This window comes from Chiloscyllium punctatum, chromosome 45 (genome assembly GCF_047496795.1).
Source record: "Chiloscyllium punctatum isolate Juve2018m chromosome 45, sChiPun1.3, whole genome shotgun sequence".
In the NCBI taxonomy this organism is placed as follows: domain Eukaryota; kingdom Metazoa; phylum Chordata; class Chondrichthyes; order Orectolobiformes; family Hemiscylliidae; genus Chiloscyllium; species Chiloscyllium punctatum.
This window is the reverse complement of record NC_092783.1, coordinates 43,226,336-43,245,345: the sequence shown is the minus strand read 5'-3', so window position 1 is coordinate 43,245,345 and position 19,010 is coordinate 43,226,336.

Sequence of the window (19,010 nt, the reverse complement as noted above, 5' to 3'; positions counted from 1 at the left end):
TGGCATCTTTTTAAACTATCATTTAGATGACTCTGATGGATAAATTGTTCCCTGTTTATTTTTATTCAGGCACAGTTTCTGGTCCTCACCGACTTCATCAGTGAATTAATTATTCCAGGTCACTCCTTTAGGATTCATTGCTCAATTATATGTTATTTCTTCTAAGCACTAAAGATTACGAAAAGATGGCATGAATCTCAATGTGAACAGAAAGTGCTGGAGAAAATCACAGCATCTGTGAAGAGAGAAATGGAGAGAAATGATTTAACCCTATCATATAAGGAAGTGATGCTAACAATAGCCAACATGTGTTTGGGTAGATTGCTTCCACCATCCTTATGTTCTGACTTATCTTTTAAAAAAATGTAGTTTATTGCATGACAGTGATCAGGTACAAGTTACATTAATAAGATAGACATTGTTACTAAGGCTATTGGGAGACCTAGGATAACAGGTCTGACCCTTTGAGAGCCTAAAGTATTTTTCATGTCCCTATCGTTTTGCCATCAGTAGATGGAGTTTAATGTGATCTTTAACAGAGACCCTTTAAGAACTATTACTGTGTGCATCACAATTCAATATGGCTCTTCTTTGGAACTGAAGAATGATGTAAAAGTGCTGTCAGAAAAAGTGTAGAGGAGCAAATGGAACAGAAGGGAAGGCCAAGGAAGATTCAAGATCAAAGGTGTCACAGACTAAAAAACAAAAGGACTGGGAATGATAATCTAAGCATATTCAGAAAATGAAACAACGTTAAACTTAGAGGGAGAAAAATATACTAAGGTCCAGTGGCAGGTACAAGGGTCTTAATGCAAAATTAATCCACAGTTGTTTATTGTGATGTATGATATCAAATTCATACTGCCTGCCCACTAATATAACAGTAGTGTGCAGGCCAGTGTTAAATGTGTTGCCAAACATGCAAATTAGGATTTGAGTCAGATTTTGGGATCTTTGAGCTTGTTCTGCCACTCAATAAGATCATGGGATGATCTGATTGTGATATCAACTCCACGTTCTTGCTTCTCTACAAAAACTTTTGACTTCCTTGTTGGTCAAGAGTCTATCAATGTCTGCCTTACAAACATTCAATGATACTGCCTCCACCACTCTCTGGGAGGGGAGTTCCAAGATTCATGGTTCCATAGTTTGAGTCTTTCCACACAGTGAGGAATGTCCTTTCAGTATTTACCCTTCCTTCAAGGTGTTATAATATCTCAATAAGATCCCTTCTCATTCTTCTCAACTCCAATGGGTACAGGCCCAGCCTCATAAGAAAATTTCCCATCCAGGGTAATAGTTAAATGAACTTTCTCTGAACTGAGAAACATTTATTTCTTTTCTTAAATAAAGAGACCAAAACTGTGCATAATATTTTAGATGTGTTCTCACCAACACCCTGTGAAATATCCCTAATTTTTTGTTCTATTCCCCTTCGATATGCAACAAGTCCATTTATCTTCCTAACGACCTTCTGGACCTACGTACCAATTGATTGGCTGCACAAGAGGCTTCAAGTTCATGGAAGGCTAACACCACTTAAAGCTGATCTGCATAAATTCAATGCAGTTGATGCTCCTAAGTAGTTAGGGAGGAGTTCTTGAGCAGAATAAAAACTGAAAAATGGTGCAACCAAGTGGAAACATACTCTGTGTTCCTCTGACCATCACTTCATCTAAAACTCACAACACCAGCTCAGTGACAAGCACTGTTTGAGCTTTAGACATCAATGCGGAAGTGGGACATGTTGCTTGTAGTCAAGGCAGGGGGAAGAAGGGAAAGGTCAAAGACAAGTTCAGCCTACAAGACGTGTCTGATTTCCTTGCTGTATGGAAGTTGTCATCCTTTTCTGTGCTGTTTTTTATCCAATCTGGCTATTGAGGGAGTGCAGCATAGGTTCACGTGGTCAATTCCTGGAATGGCGAGATTACCTTACACTGAAAGGCTGGAGCGACTGGGCTTGTATACCCTTGAGCCCTTCCTGAAGAAGGGCTTACGCCCGAAACGTCGATTCTCCTGTTCCTTGGATGCTGCCTGACCTGCTGCGCTTTTCCAGCTACACATTTTCAGCTCTACCCTTGAGTTTAGAAGACTGAGAGGGGATCTGATTGAGACATAAGATTATTAAAGGATTGGACACTCTGGAGGCAGGAAACATGTTTTCCGCTGATGGGTGAATGCCGAACCAGAGGACACAGCTTAAAAATATGGGGTAGACCATTTAGGACTGAGATGAGGAGAAACCTCTTCACCCAGAGAGTGGTGGCTGTGTGGAATGCTCTACCCCAGAGGGCAGTGGAGGCCCAGTCTCTGGATTCATTTAAGAAAGAGTTGGATAGAGCTCTCAAGGATAGTGGAATCAAGGGTGATGGAGATAAGGCAGGAACAGGATACTGATTAAGGATGATCAGCCATGATCATATTGAATGATGGTGCAGGTTCGAAGGGCAGAATGACCTACTCCTGCACCTATTGTCTATTGTCCATTGTCTAATCCCTCTCATTCTGCAGACCAAAGACAATGGTACCCCCAGCATGTTGACTAGGAGCAAGTGTACTGACAAGAACTCTAGATACTGGAACCATTCAGGGAAAGAAACAATAGGTGATAGGGAGCTGAATTTTGCAGCTCTTCTGAGAACTCGTAAAGATCAGCGTAGTTCTCTCAGGAGATCACAAAAACGCTATTTGTTGATTAGCTTAAGAAATGAATTTTCGTTCATGTCACCAACACTAACAAACATGTCAATAATGAATTAAGTGACTAAAGATCCTTGCAGTAATTTAGGTACGAACTCTTTCCATATTTTGCAAAATAGTTAACATGAATCATGGAACAGATTTTAGGATTTCAGCCTTCATGATTTCTGTACCTTAATTTGTCTGTAAATTGAACAAGAATGTAAATAATAAAGACTGGTTTGGGTTTGTGTCATAGCTAAATAAGATTTTCTGAAGCCAGTTCAGTAAATGTAAATATTAACAATTATTAGTGCACTATTTGTCACATTGATTCTGTTAGATTAAAAAACCTTTGACAGGCCTATAACCAATGGATTCACTAATTATAACCTATCACCCTTTTTATGGACTCCATTTAAAATGGAATAAACTAGAAAAGCAGGTTATTCTTTTTAAATTTATCTGTTATATTTCATAGTAATGTACCATTGAGAAAATGATTGCTCCAATTGTATAACACATTCTTGATTTCAGGATGGCATAGGTAATTGTTAAACTCTAAAACAAAGAACTGTAGATGCCAGAGATCTGAAACAAAAACAGAAATTGCTGGTGAAACTCAGTAGGTCCAGCAATATTCACAGGGAGAAAGCAGACTTAACATTTTGAGTTCGGTGACTCTTGATGAAGTCTGATGAAGAGTCTTCTGATGATGAGCCAAACTTTCCCTCCGTTTTCTCCCCATAGATGCTGCCAAACTTACTGAATTATTGAATACTGTCTGATGCATTTTAAATGTATCAAACGTTGGTGTAGATCACAGTAAAATAGTTACTATATAGTTTAACCTGAATTCTGTTATCAATCTTTCCATAGTAAAGGTGAGTATTAAACTTTTATTTCCATTTAGAATAGATGAGGCTCAGGTTTCTTTGTTTAAATTTTTATTCATGCTCATGAAGTCGTACAAATCCAAAGAGGGCATACAACTCAAATATTCATCACTAAAGCAAATATTTTTATATCAATTTTACAGTTAAGTTTCTAAGCAGCTATTTCTAAAAACAATACTTTTCAATTAAAGAATTACATTTTATTCACTCCTATCTTTATCCAATTATGTTTGCATAGTTTAGATTCCAAAGTAATACTCATGACTATGTCACCTAATCATATCATTACATGTTCACATCTCATAATGTAATATGTACTTGTTACAGGAAAACTATTCTGTTATTTTCCTCCCCACTATCAGTTTATTAGACCCATATGGTCTATTTTCCTTTTCACCACTCATTTGCTTTTTCACTCTATAATTTTTGAACTAATTGCTTTCTAGCTATAGTGCATGTCTTGATTGCTAATTATCCTCAGACATCTTGTCCAAGTGGTCATTATTTGTGCATGAATCTTAAGCGCTGATAGACAGTTAAATGACAAGCTTGATCCTGTCTTCCTTCAATTTCATCAAATATGATTTTCTATAGCTGGGCTTGTTAGCCAGCAATCAGGTTTTGGGATGCCCATCGCATGCAGAACAAAATTCCAGTGGAATTCCCAATGGAGACACCTATCAGCAATATAGCCAGCAGCATTGCTGAGGAGCTCTGGTGTAATTACAGTGTTAGATGCCTGGGCTGCCAATGTGTTAAAATAATGTGACTGAAGAACCTTGGGTATGTTTCACTATTACCAATCCTTCTCAATGGTATTAGTCTAATCTACGGATACCATGTAGGGAAGGATCTTTTGGCAGAAATTGATAAATTTTGATGAGAAATAAAGGTTTAATACATAGTATAGTATTTATTACTTAGTTACATGAATGTCTGTAACTTTTGTCAAACTGAAGTTTGTGTCAAGCTATGTCCACTGCGGTAACATATTATAATGTTGGATGCCAAAACTGCCAGCATGTTATAACGGTGTGACTGAGAAACTAACTTTACTGCCACAAACTCTTCTGGTTAATTGGTACCAAATTGAGAAGGATGCCCATACGCAGTCTTCAGCAGAAGATCATTTCAACCTTGATGAACAGTAAAGGTTCAATATATACCATTTACTATGCAGTTACATTGCATCAAAGATACACAATAGTTTCTTGTGAGACGATCAGGCTCAGTTTAGGATAAGTACATGATACAGTTCTGGAAATGTCTTGGGACAAAACCTGAAGACAAGTGAATTACAACAACTCTAGTTAACATGCCCCAGGAACAGTTTTTTATATCCTGATGGGTGGACCTTAATGTGTGATGCCAATTAACCGTTTCAGATACTAACTGTTTTATACAACAGGTAGCGCAATTATTTCTCCCACATTTTTGAGTCGTCCTTTAAGTGATGTTTGCTCTGCCAAATATCCTGCTGGAAATCAAGCAGTTTCCTAAGAATGGAAAATTGCTATTGAGAACTCAGTTTCAATGTGCAATTAGCTCTAATATTAGGATATTTGTTGGGAACAGATTTGTGTTATTGGGATTTCACTTCATAATTGGGCACAATAAGTCTACTGCAGCATAGAGTCATAGAGATATACAGCCCAGAAACAAACCCTTCGGTTCAACTCATCCATGCTGACCAGATATCCCATACTAATCATATACCCATCCAGATGCCTTTTAAATGTTGCAATTGTACCAGCCTCCACTACTTCCTCTGGCAGCTCATTCCATACACGCGCCACCTTCTGCATGAAAATGTTGCCCCTTACGTCCCTTTTATATCTTTCCCCTCTCACCCTATACCTATGTCCTCTTGTTCTAGACTCTCCCACCTCATGGGAAAATACTTTTCTATTCACCCTATTCATGCCCCTCATGATTATATAAACCTCTATAAAGTCACCACTCAGCCTCCAATGTTCCAGAGAAAACAGCCCCAACCTATTCAGCCTTTCCCAACAGCTCAAATCCTCCAACCCTGACAACATCCTTGTAAATCTTTTCTGAACCCTTTCAAGTTTCAGAACATCCTTCCGAAATGAAGGACACCAGAATTGCATGCAATATTCCAAAAGTGGCCTAACCAACATCCTGTACAGCTGTAATATGACCTCCCAACTCCTATACTCAATACTCTGACTAATAAAAGAACGCATGCCAAATGCCTTCTTCACTATCCTATCTATCTGTGACTCTAATTTCAAGGAGCTATGAGCTTACACTCCAAGGTCTGTTTGTTCAGCAACACTCCCTAGGACCTTACCACTAAGTGTATAAGTCCTCCTAAGATTTGCTTTCCCAAAATGCAGCACCTTCCATTTATCTGAATTAAACTCCATCTGCCACTTCTCAGCCCATTGGCCCATCTGGTCCAGATCCTGTTGCAATCTGAGGTAACCCGCTTCACTGTCCACTACATCTCCAATTTTGGTGTCATCTGCAAACTTACTAGCTATACCTCCTGTGTTCAAAGCATTTATATGAATGACGAAAAGTAGTGGACCCGGCACCAATCTTTGTGGCAGTCCACTGGTCAGAGGCCTCTAGTCTGAAAAACAACCCTCCCTCTGTCTTCTACCTTCGAGCCAGTTCTGTATCCAAATGGCTAGTTCTCCCTGTATTCTATGAGATCTAACCTTGCTAACCAATCTTCCATGAGGAACCTTGTCGAACACCTTATTGAAGTCCATATAGATCACATCCTCATCAATCCTCTTTATTACTTTTTCAAAAAAACTCAATCAAGTTTGTGAGACGTGGTTTCCCACACACAAAGCCATGCTGACTGTCCCTAATCAGTCCTTGCCTTTCAAACATGTGTAATTCCTGTCCCTCAGGATTCCCTCCAACAACTTGCCCACCACCGATGTCAGACTCACTACTCTATAGTTCCCTGGCTTGTCTTTATCACCTTTCTTAGATAGTGGTACCATGCTAGCTAACCTCCAATCTTCCGGCACCTCACCTGTGACTATCGATGATACAACTATCGCAGTAAGGGGCCCAACAATCACTTCCTTAGCTTCCCACAGAGTTCTAGGGTACACCGGATCAGATCCAGGCGATTGATCTACCTTTTCATTTCAAGACATCCAACACCTCCTCCTCCGTAATATGGAGAATTTTCAAGATGTCACTATCTATTTCCCTACATTCTGTATCTTCCATATCCTTTTCCACAGTAAATAGTGATGCAAAATACTCGTTTAGTATCTCCCCCATCCCCTGCGGCTCCACACAAAGGCCGCCTTGCTGATCTTTGAGGGGCTCTATTCTCTTCCTAGTTACTCTTTTGTCCTTAATGTATTTGTAAAAACCCTTTGGACTCTCCTTAATCTATTTGCCAAAACTAAGTTATGTCCCTTTTTGCCCTCCTAATTTCACTCTTACGTATACTCCTATTGCCTTTATACTTTTCTAAGTATTCACCCGATCTATCCTGTCTATACCGGACATATGCTTCCTTCTTTTTCTTAACCAAACTCTCAATTTCTATAGTCATCCAGCATTCTCTATATCTACCAGCTTTTCCTTTCACCCTAACAGGAACGTACTGTCTCTGGGCTCTCGTTACCTAATTTCTGAAGGCTTCCCATTTTCCAGCCATCCCTTTACCTGTGAACATCTGCCCTCAATCAGCTTTTGATAATTCTTGCCTAATACCATCAAAATTGGCCTTGCTCCAGTTTAGAACTTCAACTTTTAGATCTGATCAATCCTTTTCCATTACTATTTTAAAACTAATAGAATTATGGTCACTGGCCCCAAAGTGCTCCCCCACTGAAACAGCAGCAATATTTGATAATCCATTGCTTTTCCATCATTGACACAGAAACTGAAAGTTCTTATTTGTAAAGTGACATGAATATGGTGAAGTCAAAAAGAAAACAAAAAACTGCACATTTTAGAAATGTGAAATAAAGCCAGGACTTTCTGTCAGCACAGAGCTGCCAATCAGCAGAGAATTTATAATTTGTGAAATTTGGGTTCACAACTTCCAGAAGAACTACAAATGGAAAATATACAAGTATTTTCTTTTGTTGGAGAAGTAGAAAAAGGAGAGAGCAAGGAAATTAACAGATGTACCAGTCAAAAAGAGATGGCTGATGCTGCATTTAATGCTTGGGCTGAATTACTACATTCTGTAAAATGACCAAACCATCAAACATCTGCTTCGGTTCCTTCCTCTCTCCAATGGGACCCACTAGGTAATCCTCAGGAAAGAAACCTGGCTGCGTTTCTCTTCCCCCAGTCCAGGGGTGTTTGTGCAGAGTTGTTTTCCATCAGTTTTTAATTACTCTTTACATGAAATCAAGTTAGTCTCATGTGAAGGAAAAACACACTGAAGTAATCAGTGATGAGCAGAAATCAGAGCCAGAAATCTATCAGCTCAGTCATGTTCCACCAAAGCAGAGATTTTCATTTGAAAGACCAGTTCTTACCCTTGAAAACACATTCAGCAGTGAAGTCAGTTTGGCACATTTCCCGTGGAAAGTCTCTGGTCCTGGATAGACACCAGATGGTTCACCATTGCAGCTGTGCAAAGTGAATACTGTTAGCAACAAACAGTAAAAATGACAGTGTAATGAATGTGATAAGGTAAAATCACATGAGAATGCTCCTTTTTTAATTAGAAACATCAAAAGCTCATAAAGCTTTATTTTCTGAAACAATGTTACTGATGTTACATTGAGAAAACATTCATATCACGTATGTAGTGCATGTAATATGAAGTTATACTAATTTCCTTACTATTTCTGGTTCTGAAAATTCTGTTTTAATCAATGTAATTTCCATATAAAGCTTGGGTTTAATTGGCATAATTAATTGATGCATAATACTCAATAGTCAATTGATGTATCTCCCAAATATTGTGAAATTTGAGTTCCAGGAAAACATTTATATAGTAATGAAATTCATTTCCAACTGTAAACACATTTTTAATAAGAATTCCTTTTAGCACAACAGGCATTCCTAGCTAATTGCAAAAACATATACAGGGCAAAGTCTATGCAATTAATTTAACTTTTTAGAAATTAGGTTTAATTCATGTAGTTCATTAATCTGGTTTCCTTTTTGCATATCAAATACAAACCAGAAGTTTCCTCTGTAAATTTATTCTCTTGCCAGTGTCAGAACATTCACTTTCCTATTTATATAATTTGTCCCATCACAAGGGCAAAGATGACTATGTACATTCACCATTTTCTTCAGAATCAAAATTTCTAGCCAATAAGTAGATGTTCCTAACTATTCAAAGAGGATTTTCTCAGTCAAAAGAGTCATTACTGGTTGTTGCTGAAAATATCATCCGATGAAGTAATAATTTGTGGTTTAAATGGTCCACCTATAGAAGCTATTAAAAACAGTTATACCTTTAAGCCCACATATATTAATTGCTTTGAGCTGAGTGAATGTACAAATATCTCAAATTTCCCTAAACATATTCCAGTCTCTCAGAGACTGATCATTTACCACAACCCACGTAATATTTCAATTTTAACATTTTCTAATCTGTGTCTTCCACTGTTCCAAACAAGATTGCTGAATTATTGCCAAATCTAAGATTTACACCACAGATCACATTCAACAATCACCTGGATCATGACTGTTTAGATTTATTATATCTACAACCTCTAAAGATTATAAAGAATTAAATTCTTCATTGCCTTGGTCTGGGTTGGAATCGCAGTTAAGCAAAGAAGGTGAAAGTTGAACCTCTAAGCACATTCCTCATACTGACATGCATGTTGAACAGAAACTGACAAAACATCTAAGTGAAGAAACAGTCAAACCTGGAAGATTAAAGTTGATAAGATGTACTTTAACACACCACATTTTTGTTCTCTCTTTATGACTAGAGTCAGTGTGTGGGTTCCCAGGTTTGGAAATGTCTAATTTCATTTGGACATAGGCATGCAAACATTGTTTATGTGACTGAATATTATATTTTCACCCAATGAGAGTAGGGAAATATCCAAGTGCACATCTTTGATTGAAAAAAAGCTCATTAAGGTGAGCAGCAAAGAGGCTAATTCTTCAGGGATGCGGGACAGGTGATGCAGGCACACAGGCAGACTGTGAGAAAATCAGAGCTCCAGTTGGGTCTTTAATCCTGTCAAAGTAGATGTCAGATACAAAGATGTACATTGACTGCATCATTCCATTTCACCCACCCTAAGGGAGAGACTCTATGAGCTGTACCTTTAAGCTTCACTTTTCACTTTCTATGCTGAACTGTGATTCCAAACCAAACGTGGGCAAGAAAGGTTTCACTTATTATTATGTCATAAATTAATGAAAAGAAACATATTGCACACATTGGAAACATGGAACAAAGGCACTCCAGCTTTGAGCAAAGGTGAAAGCATTCTGTTTTTTTCTCCAGACACAAGGCCAAGTACAATGTCTCTAATGTATTCTATTTTATTGTCATAAATGCTTCTAAACCGCAGCAGTTTAGTAATTATTACTTTGTTTTAGATGTGATGCAACCTATTTTGATATGTACCAATGGCTATCTAAAGAATCTTGTTACTGCTGTACTGTATGCACTCTGCAAAATGATCAGGATAAGCATTTTGTATGTTTACATGTTTCTATTTCCCACTGCTGCATCTGGCAGGAAATCAAACAGTTTTTTTAGTATGGATGTCAATGAACTCAAATTTGGACATTTTTTTAATAGACATAGATGAAAACTAGGATCTTAGGGTCAACATTTTAAATGTCAAATTTCTTTAAAGGTAAGAAGGCATCTATGATTTTCACCACAAGGAACAGTAAGTCATTTATCAGCAACCACATAGGTTGCTAACTCTTAAAGACATAGAGATCTGGAGGTTTACAGCACAGAAAATGGACCTTTAGCCCATGAATCTGTGCTGGCCAGAAACAACTTAATTATTCTAATCCCGTTTCCCAACACCTGGCCCATCATGTTGTGTGCCTTGGTACCATTAGTGCATTTCTTAATGCTTCTTGAATGTCATGAGCATTTTTGCCTCTACCACTTGTACAGACAGTGAGTTCTAGATTCCCACTACTATTTGAATGAATTATTTCCTCACTTCCCCTCTAAATCCCCTGTCCCATAAATAAACCAATTCCCCAGCTCATTGATCCCTCCACTAAGAAGGAAACTTCCTTTCTGTCTACAATCTCAATGTTCCTCATAATTTTTCTCTCTCATGTTTCCACTCAATGATCATCTGCTACAAGGAACAAAATACCCAATCTATGCAATCTATCTTCTTAACTAATACTTTTCATACCAGAAAATGTCTTGGTAAATCTCCTCGACCCTTCTGATGTGTAATCACATCCCTGTTATAATGTGGATTCCAGAACTGCACACAATAGTTTTGTAGTGGCCTAACCAACTTTTTATACAGTTCCAGCATCACCTTCCTACTATTAAACTCTGTGCCTCTGCTAATAAAGGCAAGTACCCTATATGCTTCTTCACCACTTTATCTACCTGTCCGTTATCTTAGAGGGCCAGTATGCATACACGCCAAGGCCCCTTTAACCTTCACTGTTTCCCAGGGTCCTGATGCTCTTTTATTTTCCTTTCCCTATTTGTCCTGCCTCAGATATATCTGGATTGAATTCCACTTGCCACTGATTTAGCCCATTTGACTAGAAAGGGCATTAGTGAACTGGATAGTTTTTTACAACAATCAACAGCGACTACATTTAATTGCCCACCTTAGAGCTTCCATTGACAGTAGAATGGGAAGGCCGCCCACAATCTGAATTGTTTGGGATGGAGGCAGGAGATTGCCAGGAGCCCCATCCAGTAGATTATGGGATACCCCACCACAGTCCTGGTTAAATGTTTCCATACCACTGAACCAATCAGAGGAAGGGCTCAGATGTCTACCCAATATCAATAGTGTGCTGCATAAATAATTAGCATATATGATAAATAACTACATGTAATACCAAAGTTAATAGGAATGGAACAATACAGAATTCTAGCAATTAGTCATTTCATTGCTCCAGCTTAATTGAAGCAGTTCATTACTGAAGCCTCAATGGCAATGAGTTTTAAGAGCTTGTGGAAATTGGTGCTATTGTTATTTGCTAGAAACATGTCGGTGATTTGTCGAGCCTCACTGGATGTAGTCTGAGTGAAGATTTCACCTAGACTTCCAGATTTTACATGCTGCATGGCTTTTGTAGAGAAAAATATAAGCTTAATTGGGACATCATTAAAATGTTGTTTTCTGAATGTTGCATTACCCATGAGTAACATAAGAGCTTCTGTCCTCCTCAGCCTCATGTGCAAGTAATGAAAACATTTTTCATGTATGCATAAATGAACATACAATTCCTTTAGTATCAGCACTGTCCCATTGCCAAATTACATCTATTTCAATGTTGGAAAGCCTAATCTACACTGGATCTTGAGTAGGGCAGTAAAGTGCAACCTTCAGCCAAGAATGCCCATGTCTTGTGTTATTGGTCATGCATGGATGAGTGTGGGTTTGATTCATTACAAAACCATCTAGAAGTTCTCAGATTTAGCAAGCAGCACTGCAATCTGGCAGACCTCCCGAGGGAACTTTGTGGATGTGTCTTTTATTTCCCTCATTTTCGTAGCACGCTGAATCAAGAACCTTGCCTCAGTAGCCAAAAGCTAATGGAGTCTGAGAAGATTTGCTAATGAACAACATTTTTCAGCTCTCCATATTTCTCCACAGCTATCTAACTGAGAGCCTGCTGAACTTGTTAAATAAGGATAGTAAAGCTCAACTCTAAGGTGAGGCTAGAATTTGAACTTAAATGTGGAGCTACAAGTAACCATTCCTGATGAAGGACTAATGCCCGAAACGTCGATTCCCCTGCTCCTCTGATACTGCCTGACCTGCGGTGCTTTTCCAACACCACGTTCTCGACTCTGATCTCCAGCACTTGCAATCCTCAATTTCTCCTAATCATCCCTTTCCAAACCAAACTAAACTAGAAACTTTAAAGGTTTAAAATCACCTTCAATAACATTCAGCTCATAAAAAAAATAAGTCAGATATTTGATTCATTCCTTTGAACAGCTCAGCAGCTTTCAACAAAAGAACTGTCTGTGGTTGTTAAGAGATATCTTCTTTGGCTCATCATGGTAACCAAGTCTTCCTGATTTTGTCAATACTGTTGGCATAGTTTCAGGCAGAACAGCATCTTATTCCAACAATAGTCACATCTTCCCTCCTTTTCATTATTTATTTCCATTTGAGTGCAGATTGCCTGCCATACTGCAGATGAGCCTTGCGTTTTTAAGTGATTCTTCAAAGTGGCAGCAAAATCCATTTACTGCAGCACTGCCTCTTCCAGGTCAATGGTTTCAACTATGATTTCTCTACATTTTGGGTACGACTCCAATTCAGAAGATACAGAGTCCTGGCTGAATTCAAGTAATTGAATGTACTGAACAAGCTCCAAAAATAACAAACACACCTTGCTATTAGTTCTGTCTAATAGATAAAGCAAAACAATTACTAAGGGAAAGAACATAGAGTCATACTGTTAAATTTGAGAAGCTAATTCATTAGCACTGCAAGGAAGGCTGCAATATCACTGCAATATCACAATATGAGCGGGTACATAATGATTGGGACATCAGCAAAGACAAAGCTTAACTTTTACAATTGCACAATCAAGTTGAAGATAATATGGCACAAGGTGTGAAGACCTGGCAGCAAGTCATTGTAAAGAATTGGCACCGCAGACAACGTGTCTCAAGATTGAATTCTGCAGAACTATGTTTAAACATTACTTGCTCATTTGTCTAAAATTTAAAAGTAATATTGGAAAGAGATCTAGAATATAAACTGTTCATGTTCATTTACAACAAGACCAACATTCACGCTTTGTCTGTTCAGTGGCTTGTAACATTCTCATAGACACATAGGTGCCAAACAACAACGATCTTGAACAGCAGAATTGCCTCACCACTTCCTCTGAGCATGCAATGATATTCCCATTACCAAGTTCCCCACCATCAAAGTCTTAAGTATGATAGTGGGTCACAGGGTGGTGGTCAGTGATGAATAACAAACAACCTGATTCTCCAAAACCTCTCCAGCACCTACAAAGCACAAATTAGAAGAGTAATTTAATGCTCTACACTTAACTAGATGCACAGCACAGGAAGATGAACATCATTCTGCATAATGCAAAATCTTGTCCACGAATCTGGATCTCCTTCACCATTGGAGTACCAAGACAGCATTATTTACTATTTATGGAATGCGTTGCAATAAATGTTCAAGGCTTCTTTGGGAATCTCTTTGAAAGCACTTAGAAGTAACGCATGAGGACAGTACAAGTTTCATTAATGTGAATTCGCTGTGACACATTTGACGGATTGGGCACATTGTTTCTAAAGCGCAAACTTTTAAAATGTGTGTTGGCTGTAATGTGATTAGATTAGCAGCACTTTAAGCATTGTATCTAAAGCATGATTGTTCTACAATGCGGGTTTGCACAAAAATGCAACCATAGCATTATGGAAGAGCTCCTGGTATATAAATGGTTAATAAATGCTGGCCAATGCTAACAAGGCTGTCCTTATCATAAGAATGAAAAAGGGTGGCAACCATTGCTATGACATGGAGGTACAGCAGACCATTCATCCTTGAACATATATTGGAGATTACTTTCCACGTAAGCCGTATTTTGGATCCCATACACTTACCTTGTTACCATAAACCATATTCCTTTTCCTTCAACTATTTTATTTCTCCCGTTCAAAATTATGGATATAAATTCTGTGATAATCACTCACATGTTAGACAGATTAGATGATTTGTTATAGTGCAAGACTAGAGAAAAGAATTCTTCCCCAAATTCTAGCCATTCATCTCAATCAATTCAGCAAAGTGATGGACTGAGGCAGATACACCATCATTCAATATTGAAGCACAGACTGTGACCAACAATAGCCAGTTTGCATGTTTCTTAATTAAAGAGAGCAGCCAAACATCTGAAAGGAAAACAGGTGATGGCTGTGGAATTGCCTCTTTAATATGTCAGTTGATTCAAAATGGATGCTGGATAAAAGACCTTTATATCTACTTATCATGTGCCCTTTTCAATACTGTTTTTAGTTTAGTGCAGATTAGACACAAAAAGAAACTGCAGATGCTGGAACCTAAGTTAGACAGGGAGGAGGCTGGAAGTACACAGCAAGCCAGGCAACATCAGGAGGCGAAGAAATCAACATTTTTGGTGTAACCCTTCTTCGGAACTGGGATGACTATAAAGGGGAGGGGGGATGGAGGTGGTTGGAGGCTGCAGATAAAGGGGGTGGCGGTGGAAGGGTGGTGAAGTGGGGATAGGTGAAGTAAAGAGCTGGAGGGCTGAAGAGGTCATGGTGCTGTGGCACTGAGAAAGGGACTCACTGAATGCACATCTGATGGAGGCAGAGAACTTCTTCAAAGTGGGCATTCTTTGAAGAGACTCCACAGTAGTACAAACTTGGTTGGCCAATTCAATCAATTTCCAACTTAATTGAATTGTAACCATTTTTACCAAGTTTCTGTTTAAACCAGATGAGCAAAGCAACTTCTTTGTTAAGCCTTCCCACAGTCAAGTGGTTTAAGATGCTGCATTCAGCTTCCAGTCTCTATAGGGACATAGATTCAATCTTTTTGCTATCAATGCTTCAGGCGATGGATTTTTCAGAAAATTCAGCAGCTTTTTTTTTGGAAAAGGCAGGTGCGCTGCAAAGTTAACTATCTTGGGAGTAGAGAGTCCAGGTTCAAGTTCCATCTCAGGGAACGAGGGCCATGGGGGAATATCATAACATGTAAAAACAGGTTGCTTCTTAAAAGAAGCCATTTCTTTTAGTAGTTCCTTCGCACTGACATTCTTTAGCCATGGGATCATTTCAGTAGAAAATAAGGAATGAGAAGCACTAGTTATGTGCTCCTGCCCTATGACATCTAACCTAACTCACAGAACCTGACCTTATAGTAAAACAAATTTAAAAGAATCAATTCAAGCTCAATTACAGAGATATATAAAAAAAGACTGATTTATTATTTGAAATGTGACAACATTTAATATCCATCATTGGCCTTCACTGTCACAGATAGTGATGATGGTGTAGGCCACAATCATTCACTTATTCAACAGTTTCATTCCTGCTTATTAAAATAGTACAATTCATTAATTAAAAATATCTTAACATACCATTAGTAAGAAGAGGCAATGATTCAGAATATTTGACATTTGCTGTGGGAATTGTATGTACATGATTGATGCCGCTCAATAAACCAAAATCCCTTTATGTTTTCATAGCTGACAAAACATGACAGGATCCACGGAGAAAAAGAAAACTGAAAAAAAAATCCAAAGCACACAGTTGTTAGATTAAGCCAAGACACTCTTGCTGAATTGACATTGAAATCTCCCATCCATCGTTCATCTGTCCCTCCACTACGCTTAGTACATCTACCAACTGGTGCTCAACATGGACTGATTCATCAAGTTGAGAGTGTGAGGGATTGGCAAAGAATAATTAACAGGAGGTTGCTTGCTATGTTTGACCTGATGCTGACACTTCATGGTGTCCTGCGTCTACACACAGAGCTCACGGGCAACTTCCTCCAAAATTGTACCACCACTTTTTGTCAATCTGTCTGCTGAGGGGACAGGAAATATACAAAGATAGTGATGATGGTGTCTGGAATATTATTTGTAAGGTATGATTTCTCAAGATAGACAATGTTGCTTGACTAGTCTGTGGGACAGCACCCAATATTGGCATGCCTCTGAGTTAGTAAGGACAACTTTTCAGGATAGAGCCAAAAAAAACTACAGATGCTGGAATCCAAAAGACAAAAATACTGCCGATGCTGTAGACAGGGTAGACGGGGCTGGGTTTGCCAATGTCTTTTCCAGTGCCCAGGCCAGTGCTGGCTAGTCCAACCAGATTCATTTCTTGTTTTTATCACTTTGTAGCAGCTGTGATCTAACTGAATAGCTTGCTCGGCCATGTTCAAACGCATTTAAAAGTCGACTACACTGCTGTATATTTGCAGTTGCATGCAGATCAACACAGGTATGGGCAGCAGATTTCTTTCCCTAAAGCACATTAGTGAACCAGACAGGGTTTTATAACAATGGTTTCATGATCACTATTAGGTTAGCTAACGTTTTAATTCTAGATTGATTTCTTGAGTTAAATTCAACTAGCTGCTAGAATGGGGTTTCAAGCCATATCCTCAGAGCAATTGCCCGGCTCTCTGAATTGCTAGTCTAGTGACATTACAATTGCACCTTCAGTTCGTCTTAATATGGTGATAAAGTATTTGATAGGCTAGATGGAAACTATTTCTTCTGTTAGGGTAGGGCAGATAGAGAGATAGTGAAGAACAAGGAGGCCTGACCATAACATTAAAGTTAAATCGTTCTAGGTGGATGTTGGAAAACATTTCATCATGCGGAGGATGATGAAATGCTGAAATTCTCTTGTTCAGAGGCTTTTAAAGCTAATCCAATTGAAATATTCAAAACTGAGATTGATTGATTTTTGTTTGTTAAAGGTATTAAGTTAAATGGAACCAAGGTAGGCAAGTACAGATCACAGCTCTCAACTAATTGAAAGATGGAACAGGTCTAAGGACAGAATCCTCTACCCCCGCTCCTTTATTCTAAACATGCCAGCCAACCTGTATACTGTAAGATCCAAAGATGGAATTAATTGAAGGAGAAGTGTCACCCAGGTGCCAGGAGAAGTCACTACTTTTCCTCAAATAAAATATTTAACATTCACTTGAATAGGGATATAGGTCACAGTTTAACATCTGATCTAACAAAATCTGTAGCTGCAACAACGCAGTACTTTCTTTGTTATATATTAAAATGTCATGTTAAGTTATGCAATCAGATGCAGTGCTTAACTGTACCTCCTGTTGCGGAGATGCAACTGTGGAAAAATCTAAACCTGGCTGACAACTTCCTGCTTAACTCAATTGATAGCATTCTTGACTGCTGAAAGTTGCCTTTATTATGGTCCTGAGAAGTTTTGACCTGCCTGTCAGTTGAGCAGTGTAGCTCATATAAAAGAAATCATTATCATCATGTTAGGTCAACACAAAGACAGCCCCTTGGTTCAACCATTTCCATGTCACTTTGTCCTGAGCCAGAACCATCAGTTTTCCAATATCATCTTTCAAGTTTCAATCCACCTGTTACTGATGTTCTCTTCCTCGTTTTCTTTGTAATCTTTCTTCCTTGGTTTGTATGTTTCTTGTAGCACCTTGTATAATGTTGTACCCTACCCAGTTTCTCTGCTATTTCCTAATTTGTGGCCATCAAATTGCTTTGCTTATTCCTTCTCCAGCACAGTTCATCATTTGTTCCATTTTCTGAGCAGCTGAAACGTTGCATTCTCTCTAAAACTCTCATTTCAAAGCTATTTAGCAAGTGGACCTGTCCCCTTCAGAAGATTTGAATATTGACCGAAACAAAACAACACTGAATCAGGAGAAAGTGAGGACTACAGATGCTGGAGATCAAGTCGAAAAGTGTGGCACTGCAAAAGCACAGCAGTTCAGGCAGCATCAAAGAGCAGGAGAATCGATTATTCGGCAATTCTCCTGCTCCTCAGATGTTGCCTGACCTGCTGTGTTTTTCCAGCATCGTACTATTCAACACTCCAAATCAAATTATTTACAAGCCGTTTGAGTTACTTATTCTGATTTGCAGTTGAAAACTGTCTCTTCTTATTAACTACAGCCTTTCCCCTTACTATCCTTTTTTATATTTTTTATTGCAACTTCTAACTGCAGATATTGCACTTTGCGGCAACTTGAGTTCTTCCACATGTTCTAGTTCTTTTTGTTTTATGAATATGTGAATTTTTGTTGTAAAAATTGACATATGCAAATTGAGGTGCCTAAAATGGTTTATCATTTCAACAGCTTCTGAATGAGACAATTTCAGCAATGTGTCATCCTCTGCATGATGAAATGCTTTCCAACATCAACTTAGATGGTTGATTTGGTTTGATTTGGCAATATCTGTAGTTTGGTTTGTCAATTGTTCATTTCTATTACTTCATAAAGAGTTCCATTAAGAGATCACACTTTTTTTTTCTCTGATCTGTCTACTAGTTCTTGTAATCCTTCTTCTGTGCTTTGTCGTCTGTAAATCTCACTAATGCTATCAGTCACTAGCTCCCATAGTCTTAGCGCTAGATTCTGTGTCTTCAAACATTTCCTTAATTATTGATTTTGCATTGACATTGATAAACAAAACCCTTGTTGATCTCTTCTAATTATACATGGTTCTGATTTTCTGTTGGCTATTCCTGATGCTATTTGGCCCATGTATGACTTTCTTATAAGTTGGCCACCTCTCCAGCACTAACAT